The sequence below is a fragment of the Furipterus horrens genome, unplaced genomic scaffold, assembly GCF_987537825.1.
Source record: "Furipterus horrens unplaced genomic scaffold, mFurHor1.1.pri manual_scaffold_11, whole genome shotgun sequence".
NCBI lineage: Eukaryota > Metazoa > Chordata > Mammalia > Chiroptera > Furipteridae > Furipterus > Furipterus horrens.
Window position 1 is genome coordinate 10,183,220 of NW_028327181.1, and position 16,119 is coordinate 10,199,338.

Below are 16,119 nucleotides of genomic sequence, written 5' to 3' on the forward strand. Positions count from 1 at the left end.
CCGCACCGTCTGGGAAATGCTCAGCAGGTATATCCTGCCACCCTGTGTGTATAACACCAGCCAACTTGCTTTTTCCTGTCTTTTTATCCTCCTACTGGCCCCACAGTTTCTCAGACTCCCCTGAACTCTTGGGGGGTTTCCCACACAAGACATGTGTCACCATCTCAATACAAACTGGAACACCAGGTGTGTCCTGGAAGAGACACAGGTGAAGGTCAGTAGGTAGCACCTTCAGTGTTAGAGAACTGACTGTTCCTCGGTCTAAACCTCATGTTCCTTGTGTGTAAAATGGGGCCAATGGGGAGGTGCAGGGAGGGGAGAACCCTAAGTGCCCACGAGCATTGATTTGTGTGCTGGTGCTGCTGGCACGTGGCCTGGAGGGGAGGAATTGGGTAAGGGTCATCCATCCAGAGCCAGCTACGTCAGTAACAAATTGAGATAGGATCCATTTATTAGCGTCCTCATTCAGGACCTCAGAGGGGGAAGTGTATACATGTCACCCCCTGGTTTGAAGCACAGTAAGGGGGGGCGTAGACTTACAGAAGTCGCCTCCTACTGCAGGTCCATCTCAGCCTTGCTGCTTCAGCCCACTTGATTTGCACTAGGGTCCAGGATTCCTCCTAGGAGCAGCCCTCACAGGGCAATGCAGCTGTAAGTGCATGATCCTCATCGTAAATTGAACATCTCAGCGGTATTAAGGAAAATGATCTTCAGAGCAACTGGCCCAGACTCCAGAATTAGGAGATCAGAGGATGTGGTTCCAGTTCTTTCTGTCCAGTACGCTACACGCTGAGCATCACTCAGAAAATTAAAGAATCATTTGCTTTATAGTTTTTTTTTAATCTCTTCAAGAAAAACAGAGGCCAAATGACTAAATGCCCAAGTACTAAGTTGCAACTTGGCACATTCATTCCTTCCACAAATATTTATGGAACACCTGCTGCCCAGCAGACACTGTCTTAAGCACTATATTCCTAGCACCTACCTTTGTGAAGCTTGCTTTCTAGAGACAGGAGTCAGATAATAAATATATAGATAAATAAATAAGATGTCAGTTAGATGTTGGTAAGTCCTATGAAGAAGGAAGGGGGACAGGGAGGGTGGGAGGTATGGGGGAGAGGTTGAAATGCAATTTCAAATCAGGAGAGTTGTCATAGGGAGGGGTGAGGTTTTAGCAGAGACCTGAAGGAAACGAGGAGTATTAATCTACTGTATTATCCAGAACTCTCACTTAAGTAGAATGTCTGCATCTCTTGAGTGCAATCCTAATTGATATTCACAATTCGACTTTCACTGCTCTAAAAACAATGGCTCCCAAACATTAATGTGCTTAAAATATCACCCAGTGAATTTTCAGCAGACACAGGGTGAGTGGGGGCTCTGAAAACTGCATTTTTTAAACAAGAACCTTTGTCAGATGATGCTGATAGCTGAGGTTCTCCTTGGACCACTGTTAAAGAAACATTACTCTAAAATAAAGCATCTCCTAGAATGACAACAATAACAAAATTATAGGTAAATTATAGTCTATGTGGTTTTAGTGTTGAGAGTATTTCACTGTGTTCTCATTCTTTGAAAATGCAATACCCAAGCAAAACCCTGGATTACCCAGAACATCCCATTTCTTGTCCAAGCAGGAGAAGGAAAAATTTATCGTAAGCTGGTTAGGAGCCAAACATTTATAATCAGTCTGTTTTCACCCTTCCCCCCTTGTTGGCCCTAATTTTTTTCTATACTTCTTCCTTTTCCCAAATTTCTGAGCACAACCAGCAGCTGAGTGGCTGGGGTAATGAAAGCACTTGATCAAGAGACAAAAGATTCACAGGTGGGTCCTGGAACCACCATTGTTTCTGTTTGAGTCTAGAGATATGCCACTCAGCCTTCTGAGCTTCCATTCAGTCAGAATTGCTGCAATACTTGAGTGAGATCATGTATTTGAAAGCACCTTAAAATCTCTAAAGCACTATGGGAAGGGAAGGACACTGTGACTGTGCATTCGCAGATCCAGTTAATTTGGTCCAGTTCAAGTTCAATTATGTTCAAGACAGCGTGGTATGGGTATAAAGATATACATACAGATCAATAGAATAGAATCCAGAGTCCAAAAGTAAACCAGTCTCTTCAAAGTATGGCGCTGGGACAACTGGATAGCCATGTGCAAAAGAATTAAGTTGTACGGCCCCCTCACACCATATACAGACACCAACTCAAAGGGAATCAAAGATCTAAATGTAAGAGCTAAAACTTAAAAAAGAAAGATAGATTAATTGAACATCATTAAAATTAAAAACTTTTGTGCTCCAAAGGACACTATCAAGAAACTGAAAAACAACCCACAGAATACAATAAAAATTTTGCAAAGCATGTATTTGATGAGGGACTTGTATCTGGAATATATAAAGAAGCTATATGACTCAATAATAAAAAAGGTAAATTATCCGATTAAAAATGAGCAACGGATCTAAAATGATATTTCTCCAAAGATTTATAAATGGCCAATAAGCACATGACAAAAATGCTCAACATTATTAGCCATAAGGAAGTGCAAATCAAAACCACAATGAGACAACTCTACACCTTCTAGGATGGCTATGTTAAAATTAAAAAAATAAGAAATCGGTAAGGATATGGAGAAATTGAAATCTTTGTACATTGCTGGTGCAGCACTATGGAAAATAGTCTGGAAAAGCAGGTCCTCAAAAGGTTAAACATAGAATTACCATATAACCTAGCAATTCCACTCCTAGGTATAAACTCTAGAGAAATGGGAACATGTCCACACAAAAACCTGTAAATGAAGGTCCGCAGCAGCATTATCCATAATAGCCAAAAAGTGAAAAGAACCCAAATGTGCAACACTTCTATGTAACGGAATATTATTTGGCCACAAAAAAAGAATGCTTTACTGATACATGCTACAATACAGATGAACCTTGAAAATATTATGCTAAGTGAAAGAAGCCAGAAACAAAAGGTCACATATTGTATGATTCCATTTACACACAAGGCCACATCAGGCAAATCCACAGAAACAGGAAATAAACTGGTGGTTGCCTGGGGCTTGTGTGTGTGGTGTGTGTGTGTGTGTCGGGGGGGATCTGGGGAGAAATGGGTACAGATTTACATTTAGAATAATAAAAATATTCTAAAATTGATTATGGTGATGGTTGCACAATTCTGTGAATACACTAAAAACTATTGAATTGTATACTTTAAAAGGGTAAATTGCATGGTATATGAATTATATCGCAATCAAATTGTTACAAAAAAAATCACTTACCTATTATAGACTTTTCTCTGATCTCTGTGCCTGAGCATTGGTAAGTCCTTTCCATATACCAAACACTGTGTTAAGCACTTTTCAAGGATTTTCCCATTTCTTTTTCCCAGCAACTCTTCAAGGTAGGAACTATTGTTTTTGTTTTTGTTTTTGTTTTTTGCTGACCAGGAAAACAAGTCTTAGGGAAGATAAGTAATTTGTCTAAAGTCACATAGTAAATAGGAAAAGTAACAGCTAAGATTTATTGAGCAGTTACTATATTCCAGGCACTGTACTAAGCACTGCTTCAGGAAACTCATTCAATTTTTACAACTCTATGAGGTAGGTCCCTGTTTTCCAGATTTGGAAATAGAAACATTAGACTGGCTAATAAAGATAAAAATGGTAGCAAGTGGGGGAGCTGAGGTTTGAACTCATCTGATGCCAGAATCTCCACATGAACCACTCCATTGTCTTATCTACCTATTTAACGCATAACGATACTGTTAGTATTATAGATGGTTCTGGGCTGTCATGCTGGAATGAGAGCTATTTAAGGGCCAGGGCCCTGTGCTAAGCCTCATTTGCATCCTCCATCCTTAGCTTCAGGACCATACTTTACACTAGGTGCTCAATAGGTGCTTACTAGGTACTTGCCTAGAATCCCTTGCTGTGCTAGGACTGGAGGGTGTGCTGGTGAATAAGACAGATGGCTCACTCTACTCTCACAGAGCTCACAGTCCAGAGACGAATACTCACAATAGTTTTATATACATCTTTTAAACCAAATCATTTTAATCACTCCAATAATCCAATATAGTAGGCTTTATTAAGATACCTATTTACAGATGAAGAAACAGACTCTGACACCTGAAATGACATGTCCAAAGTCATGCAACTAGCAAGTGTGGAGGGCCAGTCTAAGAACCCAGCTCCACCTGATTCCAACATGATGTTATATTGTCTCCGTTTTTCCCCCTGACTATACCCCCCTCCCCTGGCAGGGAGGGAATTAAATAAACTATTCTGCTTGCCCAGTGAGAACACCCACAGTCTGTTCAGACCTGCTGACTCTCCCACTTTCCCACTGTCGCTTCCAATGACAGGCAGAGTCGGGTTGATGTGTTGGTGAAAGGGGGATGCGTTCAGAGTTTTATGGTTTCAGCATCTGAAGTCGCATCTCTGTTGTAATTAACTATTTGATTTAGTCTGATCAATTCATAACTTCATAATTCTGGAGCTGAAGACAAAGATGCTAAGAGCATGCCTCCTTTACTTTTTTATTTTTTAAATGTTTATTTTGGGAAACTGAAACTGCAGACCTGGAGAACAGAAACCGCAGGTCTGTCAGTGGTGACTGTGGGGGAGGGGATGCCAGGCTGTTGGCAGGGACTTCTAGTTACACTCAAGGCAGATCATAAAGATGAGGGGCTGGCTAGAGGAGGGTCCTTGTCTCTGAGCCCTGTCTAGGGAACAAAACACCCTCTTCTCACAGGTCAGGTTTTCAGGGATCCCAGGGAAATCATTTTTTAGAGTCAGTAAATATAGTAGAAATAAACATTAGATAGGGAGTTGGGAACCTGTGGCTCCATCTCTGACCTTGAAGCAGGCTCTTTCCCTCTTTGAGCCCCAGTTTATTCATCAGCAAACTGGAAGATAGCCAGACTATTTTAGAGTTGGGAAATTGGTTTCAGTTTTTCTATTGATTAGTAGTGACTGGGGCTGGGCAAGGACAGAAGCTGTGATTGATTAGTAATGTCTGCCATGGATACAGGTAATCAGGGAATAATGAAAGGAGTCCCATAATATTTGCCCTCCCTGACTATGCCCACATCTTTCCCAGTTTTGTTCTTCTGGAGACTTTCAAACAAGAAGAACAAGGATCAAGAGCTATGCAGTCATTCTCAGGGTTCAGGCAGTCAAGGGAAGAACCACCAAAGTGATAGTTTTATTAACAATGATAATACATGATTCTTTATATGGAGAAAAGGTCTGAAAAGATTTACATTAAACCATAAAGCATCAACATCAAACCATTAACATGACAGGGGTGGGGTATATATTGTGTGTTAGTGTGAGTGTGGATTTTTTCTGTGAGGATGGTTCATCTTAATCAAAAGATATAGTAAAAATAATCATTTGAACAAAACTACTTAAAGACTTTCTCAAGAACAATAATAGCAGCATTATTCATAATAGAAATTGGAAACAATACAAATGTCCATCAACAGGAGAATGGATAAACTACAATATAGTTGTACAATGGAATACTACACAGAAATAAAAAGGAACATATGGCTGATACATGAATAGATTTCAAAAACACCATATTGAACAAAAGAAGCCAGATACCACACAACACATACTGTATGATTCCATTTGTAAGAAGTTCTGGAATAGGCAAAATTAATCTATGGGAAGAGATGTCAGAATAGTGTTTATCTTTGGGAAAGAGGGAGCAGATAGTGACTGGGAAGCAAGAGAGACTTCTGGAGGATACAAATGTTCTTATATTTCCCTGGCTGGTGTGGCTCAGTGGATTGAATGCTGAAGGCCTGCGAATCCAAAGGTCTCCGGTTCTATTCCCAGGCAGGGCACATGCCTGGGTTGCGGGCCAGGTGCCCAGTTCAGGGAATGTGAGAGGCAACCGATTCATGTGTCTCTCGCACATTGATGTTTCTCTCCCTTTCTCCCTCCCTTCCGCTCTCTCTAAAAGTAAACAAATAAAATACTTTTTAAAGAAGTTCTTATATCAGCACATCCCAATAGAAATAAGATGCAATCCACCCCCGTGAATCACATGTGTAATATAAAACTTTCTAGTAGCCACCTTAAAAAAAGTAAAAGGAAACAGTGACACTTATGTTAGTAATATATTCAAAATATTAACTTCAACTTGTAATTATTATAAAATAATTAATGGTGTATTCTATGTTCTTTTTTTCACATTCATCAACATCCCATGTATATTTTGTGTTTATGGGACTTCTTCAGTGGGACTGGTGATATTTCACGTGTTCAGCAGCCACATGTGGGTGGCCACTGTAGTAAAAACACAGGTCTGTTTCTTACTTAATCTGAGTTGTTGTTATATATAAAAACCCATCAAGCTGTACACTTAAAATGTGTATGTTTTACTTTGTGGGAGTTTTATCTTAATAAAAAAATAGATGAGAGGAAGACACCGTCGCAACAGGTGGGCACTACCGGTACCAGTTCCTACTATCACGAGTGGCTGCCACTATAGCGACAGGCAGCTCCTGTCGTGAGAGTTGGCTTCTATCGCAACAGCAAGGCATTATTATGACGGGCAGGTGCTATTGCGACAGGCAAACCACAGTCATGAGACATTATCGCGAGAGGCAGCTGCTATTTCAAGGGACATCTACCCCGGTCTGGGGACTTTGATGAGAGGCAGCTGCTATCACAAGAGAAAGCTACAGGAGCTGGACTATGTCATGACAGCCATCTACACAGCCATTCCCGTGATAGGTAATAATAATAAAGGGGAAAATGCAATATGGTTATGAACAAGGAGAAAATAAGGAAGTGAGGTTAAATGCTTAGAAGCAAAAACGGACCCAAGAAAGAATTAGGTGCTTAAATATGCACCAAATTAGATGGATTACTTTGCTAAGTAAAACAAAAGTAATTGTTTTTCGTTGCAATAATTTGGAAATGTATATTTGGAGACAGCAAAATAGAAGCATAGGAGGATGATATATATGCTCAGTTGGAAGGTTAATATTTATAAGATCAAAGACACTATGAAAGTGAATTTACATTTCAAGAATCTTAGATTTCTCACCAAGAAAATCAAACTTTGGAAACAGTTTCATCTAAAAGCTTTATTCAAGTCAGAGGCTCTTAATGATTTAAAAGAAACAACTTTTCCAAGGAAAGGCTAAAAGGAAACAATCAGTTGCCTTGCTGATTTCTCTTTCTCCCCTAGATGCTGTGATGCCCCTGTAGGGGGTTGTTCTATGTACACATTTGTATTTTTTCTATGTATATATTTTTTCGCGTTTTTCATGTTTTATTAGCATTTGGTTTCTATAGACTTCAAAATACATTTCTAAATATAATCTTGTTTTCTAATGTGAATATGATCTGGAATTAACAAGTATCATTAACGTGAATATCCAGCCAGTGTCCAACCAGGAAATGCCCATGCCGTGTCTCCTGCCCACAGGTCAGCAACTGCAGCGGGGATGCACGGTTACAATGCCACCCTTGTGGGAATACTCATGGCTGTGCTTTCAGACAAAGGAGACTATTTCTGGCGGCTGTTATTCCCTGCATGTGTCATGCCCATGACTTGATAAGTTGTACCTGATTTTCGAAATGCTTTTTAATAAAACTTATAGTTGGCGTGGGAGGAATGGGGAGTTACTACTCAATGGGTACAGTGCTTCAGTTTTGCAAGATGAAAAATGTTCTGAGGAGGGATGATGGTGATGGTTGTACAACAGTGTGCTTAGTAGTACTGAACTGCATACTTTTAAATGGTTAAATGGTCAATTTCTTTTTAAATTATATGTTATTGAATATGCTAAAAAATAAGTCTTCATTGAAAAAGCAAAATAGAAACAAAATTTAAAGGGGACTAAGACGAGAGAGTGGGGATAGAGTAACCAGACAAAGAAAAGATACTACACTCATGAATCTATTGATCATCTTAGCAGGGAAATCTATCCACACTCAGGACCCCCAAGACTGGGCCAGAAAACCACGAAAGATCCACTTTGGTGGAAGCTAATCAGGAGCTTAGTTTTCAGCATTCTATCCTAATTTTCTAGTGTTATATGTGACATGTCACTAAAAGTAGATAGTGACAAGTTAAACTGAACCCTTGCCATTTTCTGCGGATGGTGCTAAGAAATTTCCTGCATAATCTCATTTAATGCTCTCCACTCTGAGGTTCATTCTATTATGATCCTTCCATTTTTTTAAAGCATATTTTATTGATTATGCTGTGACAGTTGTCCCAATTTCTTTTCCCTTTGCTTCCCTCTTCCCAGTACGCCCCTTCCCTCCGGCAATCCCACCCCCCTTAGTTCATGTCCATGGGTCGTGCATATAAGTTCTTTGGCTTCACCCTTTCCTATATTATTCTTAACCTCCCCCTGTCTATTTGTACCAACCAATTATGCTTCTTAGTCCCTGCACCATTTCCCCATTTCTCCCCCTCCCCCCTCCCAGCTGATAACCTTCCAAATGGTCGCCATACCTATGATTCTGTTCCTGTTTTGGTTCTTTGCTCAGTTTGTTTTTGTTTTTATTTTTTAGATTCAGTTGTTGATAGTTGTGAATTTGTTGTCATTTTATGATCCTTCCATTTTGCAGACCTGGAAACTGAAGCTTAGTAACTTGGCTAAAGTCACTCCACTCAGAAGTGGCAAAGAGGGGATTTCTTTTCTTTCTTTCTTTCTTTCTTTCTTTCTTTCTTTCTTTCTTTCTTTCTTTCTTTCTTTCTTTCTTGACATTTAAAATGAAAACATTGCTTTTATTGACAAGTTTGAGACACAATGGACTTCACAGAATGACAGAAATAAGACAGTTCCAAGACATTGGAGTGTAACATTGCAGCAAACAGGTTAATACTCTTCATCCTCACCCTTTCCCTCAGCACTATGCTCCAACTTCCTCATGATCCTTCTCCAGCCATGAGCCATGTCCTCACAGGCCTCAGAAACTCTCCTCCCTCCATGCCCTCACCCATGTAGCAGTGGAAGATGCACACTTGGCAAACATCAGGGCATACTTGTGATTCAGGTGAGCCCGGGCCTCAGCAGTCACTGCGGTTTTGCACACAGCTCGCTGTACTTGGGCCAGGTCTCCACCAGGCACCACAGTGGGAGGCTGGTCATTAATGCCAACCTGAAGCCGGTGGGGCACCAGTCCACACACTGGATGGTACGCTTGGTCTTGATGGCAGCAATGGCAGCATTGACATCTTTGGGAACCACATCACCACAGTACAACAGGCAGCAAGCCATGTATTTACCACGGCGAGGGTAGCATTTCACCATCTGGTTGGCCAGCTCAAAGCACACATTGTTTATCTCTGCTACAGTAAGCTGTTCATGATAGGCTTTCTCAGCAGAGATGTCAGGGGCATAGGTGGCCAGAGGGAAGTGCATGCAGGGACGGCACCAGGCTGGTCTGGAGTTCAGTCAGATCAGCATTCAGGGCTCAATCAAACCTGAGGGAAGCAGTGATGGAGGCCACAATGTTGCTATTAATTCAGTTAAGGTTAGTGTGGGTCGACATTTCTATGACAGATGTCACGGATGGCCTCGTTGTCAACCATGAAGGTACAATCAGAGTGCTCCAGGGTGGTGTGGGCAGTGAGGATGGAGTTGTAGGGCTCAACTACAGCTGTGGAAACCTGGGGGGGCTGGGTAATGGAGAACTCCAGTTTGGTCTTCTTGCCATAATCAACAGAGAGATGTTCCAACAACAGGGAGGTGAACCCAGAATCAATTCCCCCAGCCGAAGCTGTGGGAAACCAAGGAGTCCTGAAGACCTGCACACTGGTGGCCAATTTCCAAATTTGGTCCAAGACTAGGTCAATGATCTCCTTGCCGGTGGTGTAGTGCCCATGGGCACAGTTTTTGGCAGCATCTTCCTTGCCTGTCATCAGCTGCTCAGGGTGGAAGAACTGGAGGTAGGTACCAGTATGAACCTCATCAATGACCGTGGGTTCCAGGTCTACAAACACTGCCCTGGGCACATGGTTGCCAGCTACATCTCACTGAAGAAGGTGTTGAAGGAGTCACCTCCCCACTCCCAAAAGGTCTTGTCACTTGGCCTTTGGCCATCAGTTCAGATGCTGTGTTCCAGCAGGAGAGCTTCCAGCAGACATTATAGACCAGGACACCAGCCTGGCCATTGTGGACGCCCTCACTTATAACTGAGACCTGCAGGGCTCCGCAGGGGTGGACGAGGCCAGGGGACTGAGACAAGGACCTCCCACTGACAGACTACCAAGGAGTCAGGAGGGCAGGGGGGAGAAGCCAAAGAAGGGATTTCAACGTAGATTTCCTTGGCTTCCAGCCTGATATTCTTAACCACTACCTCTACTGAAGCATGAAATGCTTTACTTGCTTTAAAAATAAATAAATAAATGAAGAAGAAAAAGAAATAAACAAATGGGGAAGAGTGGATTCAAAGTTATGTCTATAAATAACCCCACTTGCTCCCTGGCCTTCAGACATGCTCTCCTGCTGGGGAAGAGGAGAGCTGGGGTTATACAGAGCTTCAGGCTATTTTATCTGAATGCTCAAAGAAGCTTGCATCACATGGGAATGTCATTCCATCAGGAGTGCCCCAATTTCAAAAGGGTTGAGAACAGCTGCTATGGAGAGCCTCTGATGTCCCCTTCTTGCTTTACAGAGGGAGAAACTTAGGAGATCCAAAGAGGTGCCTTCCCCAAGGTCACACAGCTAGTACTAGGTGACTTCATCTTTGCATCTTCACCTTCCATTGACTGAATCAAATAAGCCTTTTCCACCCTGTCAGGTACTTTGGCGGTGTCTAAACCTGGATAAGACTTGCTGCCAGATCTAGAGGAATTTACGCTTCAGTAAAGGGACACATTATATCAAGCCAAGTATGAGGACCTTAAGAGACCTTTGGAGGCTCGGGAGGGAGAGTATGGCAGGTTGGAGAGGAAAGGGAAGACTGGCATTTGAGCTGGGTCGGGAAGGAGAACTAGAAGAGTGGGCACCCGTGTCAGCTGAATTATGTATTTCTCACCTGCCCAGCTAGTGCTCTACCTCTCCTGTCCAGCGTGGTGCTGGGTCTACATCAAGGCTCAACCACTTTTGGCTGATTGACGCAAAATGGAACCCATTCCTCAGAAATGGAGAGACTTCTGGCCAAGATGGAAGCCTAGACAGACACACTGCATCTCCCTCCACAACTAAGAAGGAATACAGCTACCTCAAAACTAGAGACAACCAGAAGTTCCAGAAAATCGAGCTGCATGGAAGTCCAACAAAGATATAAAGAAGAAATGCTCATCCAGACAGGTGGGAGGGGGCGGAGCCAGGGCAGAGAGTATGTGGTGTGGTGGCAGCGTCAGGCTAGGAGAAAGTGCAGTCACACGTTTTAAAAAGTAGGGAGGGCCCTGACTGGTGTGGATCAGTGGATTGAGCACTGGCCTGAGAACCCAAGGGTCACTGGTTTGATTCCCGGTCAGAGCACATGCCTGAGTTGTGGGCCAGGTCCCCCATTGGGGGTATGTGAGAGGCAACCACACACTGCTGTTTCTCTCCCTCTCTTCCTCCCTCCCTTCCTCTCTTTCTAAAAATAAATAAATAAAATCTTTTTAAAATAAAAATAAAAAGTAGGGAGGGACATTGGGAGCCCTCCCAGCACCAGACCAGACCACACAGCTCACAGTCCCAGCACTAGAGAAAATAAAGCCTCATTGCCTCTGACTGTGAAAGCCAGTGGGGTTGGGGTAGAGGAAAAAACTGCCAGTCTCTCAGTAGAGTCCACTTATTTAAAGGGCCCCCACAGTCCTACAATGTCCTCAGACCCACCCACTCTGGGAACAATGGTCAGAGCAACAGCTAGAGAGGCACCAGGCCTATATGGAAGTGGGAGAAGTGCCTGGAAAAAGGTGAGTGCTGAGCAAGCGGCGTTGTTCCCACCCAGACACCCCCCCCCCCACAGCGCCACAACGTGGTGAAACGGGTCACCCTGTACTGACGAATACCTAAGGCTCCGCCCCTTACAACATAATGGGTGTGACAGCTCTCTACCTAAGACACAGAGGCACACAAACAAGGGATCCTGTCAAGATGAGGAGACAGAGAAGTATGGCCCAAAAGATGGAATGGATCAAGATTGCAGTGGGAGAACTAAGTGATAAGGAGATAGCCAACCTAACAGATGAGGAGTTCATAACACTGGTGATAAAGATGCTCACAGGCTTGACAGATATGCTTAAGTACAGCAAACACATAAGGGAAGAAGTGAAGGCTATACTGAATGAAACGAAGGAAAATCCACACGAAACCAATGGTGAAGGGAAGAAAACCGGGGTTCAAATCAATTATTTGGAGCATAAGGAAGAAAAAAAGTCAACCAGTACAGAATGAGGAAACCAGAATTGAAAAAAATGAGGAGAGGCTAGGAACCTCTGTGACAACTTTAAATGTGCCAACATCCGAATCACAGGGGAGTCAGGAGGAGAAGAGGAAGATCAAGAAATTGAAAGCTTTTGTAAAAAAAATAATGAAGGAGAACTTCCCAAATCTGGAAAGGAAATAGATGTACAAGTCCAGGAAGCACAGAGAGTCCTAAACAAGCTAGACCCAAAGAGGACCACACCAAGACACATCATCATTAAAATGCCAAAGGTTAAGATAAAGAGAGAATCTTAAAAGCAGCAAGAGGAAAGCAGAGTTACCTACAAAGGGGTGCCTATAAGACTATCAGCTGGTTTCTCAAAAGAAACTTTGCAGGCAAGAAGGGACTGGCAAGAAGTTCATCATCACCAAGCCATTATTATATGAAATGTCAAAGGGACCCAAGAAAAAGAAGATCAAAACTATGAACATTAGAATGGCAACAAACTCACAACTATTAACAACTGAATCTAAAGGATAAAAACAAAATCCAACTAAGCAAACCAGAATAGGAACAGAATCATAGGTATGGGGATCATTTGGAGGGTTATCAGCTGCGAGGGGGGAGGGGGAGAAATGGAGAAAAGGTGCAGGAACTAAGAAGCATAATTGATTGGTACAAAATAAGCAGGGGGGAGTTAAGAATAAAATAGGACAGGGTGAAGCCAAAGAACTCATATGCACGACCCATGGACATGAACTAAGGGGAGTGGGATTGCTGGAGGGAAGGGGGTACTGGGCAGAGGGGAGCAAAGGGGAAAAAAATTGGAACTACTGTAACAACATAATCAATAAAATATACTTTAAAAAAAAAAGAAGTAGGAACTATAATGATCAGTTGTTGCATATTTACATTATGCCAGGTGCTTTGCTAAGCAATTTGCATTAATTGCCTCATTTAGTCTTTTCTCCAAAACTGAGGTAGGTTACATTTATCTTCTTCACTTGACAGAAGAGGAAACTCAGACAGAGAGAACATGTAACATCCTATGGTTACACAGCAAGAATTAGGAAGGTAGGATTTGAATACAGATAAATTCTAAACCAGAAGGAATCCAACCACTTACTTCCATGTTCTTGTCTACCACTCAAGTCCAAGCACACCTCTTCAGCAAGATGTAATAGCATACCTGATCTTCTGGCAGCTGTTGTTGCCCTCTGCCCCAGATAATAACCCTACAGCGACATCCCTGCACAGGTAGAACAATCCATCCCCTTACAGTGGCCTACAAAGCCCTGCAGGACCTGGTCCCTGCCTCTCCAGCCTCACCTCTCCGCACCCGACCACCCCTCTTACCTCTGGTCAACCGTCCTTTCAGAGACTGGAAATCACCGCTCTCTTTCTCAGCTCCGGCCCTTTGAACAGGCTTCCTCTCACCTGAAACTACCACCCTCCAGCTCGGAACACCCTGCCCTCTGCCTCTGGTCAATCTGGAGCACCCTGCCCTTAGGCCAGCCTGCAGCCCCCTTTGCTCATCCTAGAGCACCTTCGTCTTAGCTCGGGCACCCTTCCCCAGGCTGATGAGGATTCCCTGACTGGTACATCCTGATGTCCCTTTTGTGCCTGGTCATTTCCTTATTCAAATTTCAGCATAAATGTCACTTCCTCATGAGACCTTCCCTGATTAATTCTCTGATCCTTTATTCCTTTGCCTTTTCCTCATTTCTTTTTTACCTATAACACTTGCCACCATGTATATTCGTGTGTGTGTGTGTATTGCTTGGTGAATGTCTGGGTATCTCTAGGTCATAAGCTTCTTAAAAGTAAGGGCCGTTTTCTTTTTGTTCCTTGTTGAATGGCTGGCACATAGTAGGCACGTTACGCACTGTGATGGAATGAACAAATAGGTAAATAATGTGGTAGACACATTAGGCCCCAAATAATAAAAATAATCACTGTTGTCTATTGAGTTCTTATTGCAGAGCAAGCACTTCTGTGTTTTTTCATTTATGTGTTAGATAACTACGATGCATGTCTAATTATTATTATCTCCATTTTAGAGATGAGGATTCTGAGATTCAGAGAAGTGTTACCACTTGGCCAAGGCCATATGACTCAGAGTAAGAGAAAGGCTTCAACCCAGGCCTCCCTTGCACTACAGGTATGTTGCACCCATCAGGCCATATACTGCCTCTCTCAGAGAGCAGGGGCAGCTCATTCGCCCTGCTTCCCTCTCCCGTCCCTTTCTTCAGTGCCTCCAATGAGGGGTTCCTGCCTTGAATCCTTTAGCTAACAGACTGGATCAGAAGGTCTATCAGGACCTGACTCTTTACTATAGTGACTGTGATTGCTGTTATTGTTCACTGAGCGATTACCAGGTACCAGGCACTGCACTCACTGACATCCCCTCCCCAAGCGCCACCCCCACCAGTCTGTGAGTAAGGACTATGATCTGAGGCTCAGAAAGGCAAAGCCCCCCTCCTGAGGTAACACAACCGGGAATTAGATAGAGCCGGGGTTCAAACACGCCCTCCTGACATCAGACTTTGTGACCCAGGAGAGGAAAGTCAGATCCAGTCTGGAGAGCTCACGCCCCTGCCCCACAGCACAGCAGCAGTCCCGGCCAGCTGTCCCTTCAGAAGGACTGCTGACCTCGCTCTGCCCTGCCGTCAGGACCAGCAGGCCCCAGGGGGTTGAGAGCCCTGGGAACACTCAAGCTGATCCGCCAAGAAAACACCAGGCTTTCTGGATGTACTTTTTCTATTTCATTCTCAAAGTTTCTTGGGTGTATGTTTTGTAACAAAGATATTATAACAGTTTAATTGTATGCTTATGTACATTATGAATAAGTAAATTTACATATATTAGAGATACAGGCTCAAAGATTGATTCCTCTTACAAATGTATGGTCACAAAAATTTGGAGCTCATTGGTTAAGACAGTAAGGACGAGGACAAAGGCAATTATTACAGAATATCTACATACAAAAGGGTGAAGTTAGGCCCTGCCTCACACCATATTAAAAAATTAGCTCAAAATGCATCAAAGACCTAAAACTATAAACCTCTTAGTAGAAAACATAGGGGTGAATCTTCATGACCTTGGGTTTGGCAATAGGTTCTTAGTTACGTCACCAGGTTACAAACAACAAAAGAGAAAGATTGATTGGACTTCATCAAAATTTAAAGCTTGTGCATCAAAAGTTTTTCACTATTAAATGAAAAAGCTACTGGATGGGAGGAAATATTTGCAAATTATATATCTGATAAAGGTCTAGTATCCAGAATATATACAGAACTTTTACAACTCAATGATAAAGACAAACAACCCATTAAAAATGGGCAAAACACTCGAATAGATATTTCTACAAAGAAGATATACAAATGGCCAATAAGTACATGAAAAGTTGTTTAACATCATTAGCCATAAGGGAAATGCAAATCAAAGCAACCATGAAATATCACTTCACATCCACTAGGATGGCTATAATAGAAAAAAAAATTATTTATTTATTTATTATTTATTTTTTTTTAGAGAGAGAGAAAGGGAGGGAGAAAGAGAGAGAGAGAAACAGTGATGTGTGAGAGAAACATTGATTGGTTGCCTCTTGCACACTCCCATCCAGGGACCTGACTCACAACCCAGGCATGTGCCCTGACTGGGAATCAAACCGGCGACCCTTTGGTTCACAGGCTGGTGCTTAATACACTGAGCCACACCAGCCAGGGCAGAAAAAAATTTAAGAAAATTACAAGTGTTGGCAAGAATGTAGAAAA

At 42.6% G+C, this 16,119-nt stretch overlaps 1 pseudogene; it reads right to left on the reverse strand.

Moving 5' to 3' along the window:
• Nucleotides 1-8,856: 8,856 nt before the first annotated feature.
• Nucleotides 8,857-13,475, reverse strand: LOC149996898 (tubulin alpha-1C chain-like; annotated as a pseudogene).
• Nucleotides 13,476-16,119: the final 2,644 nt, after the last annotated feature.